We start from the raw sequence: 6,519 nt of genomic DNA, 5'->3' as shown, positions 1-6,519 counted from the left end.
GAGATGGCATTTACCACCACTTGTGGTGCTTAGAGATGTGGTTTAGTGCTTGATTTGGCTGTCCTCTACAGCCAAGGTTTAGATTAAGGTTATAGTTTTATGCTTGGACTCGGTGATCTTAGAGGTATTTTCCAACCTAAATGATTTTATGAATCTATCAGGCACAGTGAAACACTCTCCAAATATACTTGTTGAATAGAGAATAAAAAGTGAGTCAGCCTAGAAGACATACAGTCTTTCTCCTCTGATGTTGAGAAGTCAGTATTTTACATTAACTTTTAGCTTATTGTAGGTGAATTTAAAATACTCATTCTGTATTTACTGAGGAAGGCCAGAAGAATCAATAAAGGCCTTGGCTTTCTAGAGGTGATCATCTCACCAATCATTCCTCGTCTGTTCTGTGCTAAGGGCTTAGATAAGAAGGTTTTGTTTTTGTTTTCTTTCTCCTTAACGGATAGGTTTCTTAATTAGGGTGGGGGAAAAATGACTGCAATTTTGCTGTGGCAAATTAAAACCAAAATGAGGTAGCAAAGAGCAGGATCTGGAGGGGAGGGGGGCAATCAGAGACAGCTATTGATTTGGAAATGATGGAGTAGCCAAAAGAGAGCACACAGCCTGGAAAGGAGACTCATCTTTCAAAGCACTGTTCTTGCTGAAAACAATCAGTCCAGGCCAAGGTGTTGGTTGATGCTAAAGCATTGGAGTTAGATTTGTTTCCAGACAGAATTTAAATTTTAGAAAGACTCACTTGTTCATAATGGGATAACTTCTTAGACAAATTTTGAGATTATGAGAGCTAGGAATCATGGAATGGAGCTGAAAAAAAGCAAATGCAAGTGGAGCATCAAGACATTTTTAGCAGCAGGGGTAACAAAAAAGTTTGGAAATAGTTTTTTTCAAGGACAAAGTGTCACTGCTCACCACAGCCTGGGCAGGCAGAAAAATGGAAAAAAGACATACTCTGAATATGAGACAAGCCTTCACTACCAGGTATTGAATAGCATGTAGCACGCCCCATCTTTTCTAGAACAGAGAGAATTCATTTGGCATCACCTTACCCGGTCCCAGCAGCTGAGACCAAGCTTAGGTACAGCTTTCTGCCACTCCAGTCAGCACGCTTTCATTTTCACGGGCCGTTTCCCCCCATGGCTTTTCAGACAATGTGCCTCTAAGGTTAGAATCAGATGCTAGTCTGACCTTTCATCACATTTAACCTGGAAAGGCTGTCAGAGAACTGCACCAATCTTGTGATGACTGGTTTGGGTTTGTCAGCTTGTTCCCATTGCTGTAATGAAACTTGACTTGGAAGAATTGCTGATTGTCAGGTATCTGTGACAGGTCAGGAAGATTTTAGCCACTACTGCAAATAATCTGCAGCCATTCTAGACCCTGCTGAATGCTGCACACAAATAAACCCATTTTCAGTCCACATATCTGCAAACACATCTCAGGCCCTTTTAAAGCAAGGCTTTTGTTCCATCTTGTAGGAGAACTGTCTTTTATTCTTCACAATGACATTGCTCCATCAAATCCTTATCACTAGGCTGGTGAAAAATTGTTATCCCTTTTACTTCTGGCATAGCATGTACTTTAGCATATCTTCTAGGAGGATCTGCTCCATGATCTTCCCAGGCATAAAGGTGAGGCTCACCAGTTCTCTAGTCCCCAGACCTGACCTGTCAAACGTGAGGGATATGATTGCCTGCAAGCCCTTCCTGGCCCAACACTGTAATTATGCTCCAGGAGAGATCTGAGTTCGGCATGCTATTTTGATGGTTCAGCGTTTACCTGAGCTGAAGATGAAACAAGTCTGCAGACAGGTCCTGGCTTGCATGGGAGTCCTAAGCACCAAAGCAAGTCTTATTACTACCTCTGTCAAATTCACTAGCACTTCTTCCCTTCTCCTAGATCAAAATTATAAGAAATTAAAGGAAGGAAGGATGCCAGGTGAGCAAGTATAAAGAAGTGAAGATACAGTAACCTTTTTCTGTCCGTCTGGCCTGCTCAGCCCTGCCTGCAGCTGTAAGCATCACTGCACACCATTCTGCAACAGCAGAGGGGCTTGGTGCTGAAAGCTGCAATCTTTGGCTCCACAGATGTTTAATACTTCCTTTCCCTGAATTTCACACTAGAAATGCTTTTTTTTTCATGTGGGATAAAACCTACTGAGAAACCATGGGTCCCATCTGGAGAGTGACTGTGTGAGTACTTTGTGCTTGATTCCATGAATATTATTTTCTGCAGCAGAAAAGTGTAAGAGGAAGAAACATTAATCACATACATGCTTAATTGAGATCTAATAGCCAAGGTCAGTGCTCAGTCCAGAATAGATAGCAGAAGCCTCCTGTGATATATTTTTGTGAAGAGAGGTTCATAGCACACAGACTGATCTATTATTGGGTTTCACTATGAAAAATTTAGCTGTCTCCTGGAATATGCTCAAATCTATTTTGCATCATTTCCTTGCTTTTTCATTTAAAAGTATCTTTCCAATGAGACCTCATGACCATGTAAATTAGCAAGTCTGTGCTGTGTGGAAAGATTGCTGAACCTCCACTGAAGTGCAACCATTCTTTTGCCAGCCCTTTGCAAGATGACAATACCTGTTTGTCAATGTCAAGAATGCTTTTCTGTGATTTAAACAAAAAACCTTACATGGAAAAGATGAGTACTCAAGGGAAGATGCTGCAATGGCCACATCAGTGAGGAGAAGCTCTGGACCTTTGCCTTGAGCTGTGTTCTGCATGTCTGCAAAATACCAGTGCAGCAGTGACACAATGACCTACTTGTTGGTCTGCATAGCCTCCCTGGTTTCCTGTGGTGCTTCAGCCTACAGGACCAGCATGACCATCTATTTGGTTTCTTTTTTCCAGCTTCTTCACATGGGTCTGTGCAGGATGCACCAGTGTTGCTCCCCAAACCAAGCATCTCCAAACATTTTCAGTCCACAATTTTAGTCTCCTTTCCTCCTTCAAGTTTTCCTCACAGATCACAAAAGTAACCACCTCCCCAAACTTCTAACTGAGAGCATAGGAGAAATACGATTTGTAATAGCCTCACAGACTACTTAGAACTAGAGAACTGATGAAAGAAATAAGGCTTCTGAAGCTGAAAGGAGTAATGTCTCTGAAGTCATTGAAGAATACACCTTAGCACCTGTAGTACCTGAAGGATGCAGCTATGCTTTCTTTGCCAGGAAAACAGCATAAGACATGATTTGATCCAACTAAGAAAAAACAGAGAACACATTCCATGTTGGCACTAAAAGCAAGTATGAATACTCTAGGTGCAAAAAGGCATTATGTTCTGGTGCACATTTGTCTTTTGTCTGTCCTTGGAGTCTTGCACTACCTATTGCTGGTGAGCTCCAAGCTTCTGGTGGCAGCAGGATTGGAGCTGTTCACTGTCATGCTCCCTGGAGCACCTCTTGCAGCACAGGTGTGATGTCCTCCCACACAGGTCTCTGCACACATGCAGTTTGTGCCTAAGGGCTGGCTCAGACCTTGCTGCTCCCGGGGACACTAATTGGACACACAATGCAAGAACCATACTATGTCACAGTAATTGACACACAATGTAAATGAACCACAGCCCTTTTGTCTATGCACTGCAGTAGTGACCACTGTAGGAGGTACCCAGACAGTGGCCCCTTCTCCTGAAAGATGGAGTTTGCAGAAACGACTCCATATCCCGGTGTTTACCATTCTCCATTCTGGAGACAGGGCAGCATGGTCCTCACCCTTTCCGAAAAGAGGGAGGGTTTGGGGATTTTAGAGCAACATACGAATATCATTGCCTGGAAGCCTGGCATCTGTCAGGGAGAGGAGTGCAGTCGCCATGGTAATTCTTTGCCTCATTTAACTGCCGAGTGACCTCGTGTGGTTATTTGTAGCCATCCCAGCACAGCAGCCCCCTGCCCACAGCTACACAACATATGCCCTGCTGGGCAGCATCCCTGCCCGTGGATAATACACAACATGTATGTGCTGAGCAATTCACACTCCTTCAGCGCTCTCCCCCTCATATCACCTATGCCCCTAGATAACCACCCAGTCCCTGCTCCTACAACTACAGGTCCCACTGCTGGACAGGCATAAGATGCTCTGGGAGCACAAGATCAGCACATGCTCAGCCAAGCACCAGAAGATGGACCCACTCTTGTCTCTTGTACACTTAATTCTTAGATGCATTTTGTTTTCATGCTGTGGCATGAACAAGGAATAAATTCAGCTCTGTCCCATTCATTTTCCTCTGTTTCTGCCAATGACCAAAAAAATCCCCAAAAATCTCAGAGAAGCAGATCTATAAGGAGAAGCCTGGCTGCCTCTCTGCAGAGCCAAGTTATGGGAAGCTGGTGATCCGGTCATTTGGTGCTCCTGAATGTACCCTGCTGCTCACATTTCTTGGCAAGTAACTACAGGAAATCAATCTTAGTACTGTTTCTCCTCAAAGCACCCTATGGGTCCCTGCAGATCTCCAGGAGGCAAGCAGAAACTCCTCAGCCATGACAGCTCCAGCTAACAGGCTCCATGGGATTCAGCAGGCACAGACTTGGTGAAGCCTCAAATTCCCATATCACATGGTGGAAAGTGTCCTTTTCTACCTTGTGCAGTGGTGAGTTTTAACAAGCATGTAGCAAAGGCATGCAGTCAGGGATGGCCTGTGACTGAGAGAAACAGTCACCTGAGTCTGGCAGGACTGCTAACAACCAAGACCCACTTGTTACTTCCACACTGCTTGTGTGGTCTATTCATGTGGCCTACAAAATGCTATTAGAAGGGCTTCAGGCAAAACATCTCCCTTAGAGAGCTAGCAGGGTTGCCTGCCCATATCCTTTCAGACCTTTATTCCTCTTTGTAAATCTTCCAAGCTTGCTGACTTCAGCTCTCTTTCTCCTGAGGTCACCTACCCTTCCTAAAAGCACCTCAATGTCACCACCATCGAGCCTGAATGCCCTAATCTGAGTATGATCTAGCTAACACAACCAGACATCTGTGTGAGGAGAAAACTGAAATGAGTTTTCTCATCTGCCCCTCATCTCTGGACAAGACATTTCCAGTTCTCTCAGGACTACTCAGGATTGCACATCTCATCCTCTCCTATCTTCAGAAGTGACAATTCACTTTCCCACCCTTGCTCCCCTCTCACCCCATCCCCATTATTGCTACCTGCACACTTGGCTGTGGCTGAGCTCACGTGCCTCCAAAGGCACTGGCCCTGTTTTTATCCCTGTTTTGGGACCCAGGCAGACTCAGGGTGCTTGCAGAGCCCACAGCCAACACAGCTGGGGCTGCTCCAGCCCAGAGAAAGCACCTAGTGCCTGAGCACACACTTCCCTCTTATGGCCATGCCCAATACAGCAACCACGCAGGCCTGCAGCATCTTCACCGGAGATGTGATTTTCCTACAAATATTTATGAATTTCCTATGAATTTACACATATGAAACATTTCCCATAGTTTCCTCTTACACTTGTTGGACACAGATATGTCTCCCCTGCAGTCGAGGCTCAAGCACAGAGTGAGCTTTGCAGCCCTGTCTGGCTGCTGCTGAGCAGCACACACTGTGAGCAGTGTGAGTGGGAAAGACATGAGTGCTCAGTCCTGCCTGCACCATCACACTGTCTCTCTGATGGAAGGCCATCAATCCTTGGTCCTGGGGTAGATTTCTCCTCTTGGTGATGCACAGCCTCTAACATTTTTCATCTCAGTTAAGTATGGGTTTTTCTTCCTTTGACTTTGAAGGGAAAGTTTTAAACTACCTAGTTATGGGTAGTTCAGGACTCTTAAATTTCTCCCTTGCCCCATTTCACTGTATGGCAAAGTCTCTCTCTCTCCTATCTATAATAATAGGCTTGCCAAAAGGAGAGAGAGCAGCTTTCTGTTTTCCTGTATTGACCTTTTTCTCTGAACTGAACTTTAGTTTCTTTCTGTGCTCCCATCACCTCTGTGGTGGGTTTAAGCGCTGTCAATCAATATGAAACCAGCACATTCCCTAATATCAGATTTTGTAATTCAAAAGCAGTTTGCTGCACAGATGGGGTAGTTTCCCCTTATGTCTAATCTATGGCCACCTTCCTCCAGCTACTAAGTCAGTTCAGTTCACAAGCCTTAAGAAAATTTTCCATGGGATAATTTTCTGCTGGATGAGTTGAACTGACTCTCTTCATGTAGAAAATTGAGCACTAAAAAAAAAAACAAAAACGCTCCTTTAGCCATGTCTTTGCCAACTTGTCCATCTTCTTCACTCCTTTCTCTTCTTCTGAAGAGAGGTAGGAAAATAAGAGCCTGCAAAACTGTGCTTGGTATTAGAAAGGTGGAAAATTGCTCTTTCCTTCCTCTCCAAGCTAAGGTTTGGTCACTGCTCAGGTACTAGAGCACTGTCCTCCCTGCCTCTCTACAGTATGCTGTCTTCTCCTATGCCACCTTTGTAATAGCATCAGTACAGGATGAAATGAAAACTACCAACAAAGACATTTTCAAGGCAGCACCACTTTTAGTTCTGTTGTTCTCACAGGAA

This window comes from Cyanistes caeruleus, chromosome 6 (genome assembly GCF_971803275.1).
Source record: "Cyanistes caeruleus chromosome 6, bCyaCae1.hap1.1, whole genome shotgun sequence".
NCBI lineage: Eukaryota > Metazoa > Chordata > Aves > Passeriformes > Paridae > Cyanistes > Cyanistes caeruleus.
This window is presented reverse-complemented; position numbering follows the sequence as displayed.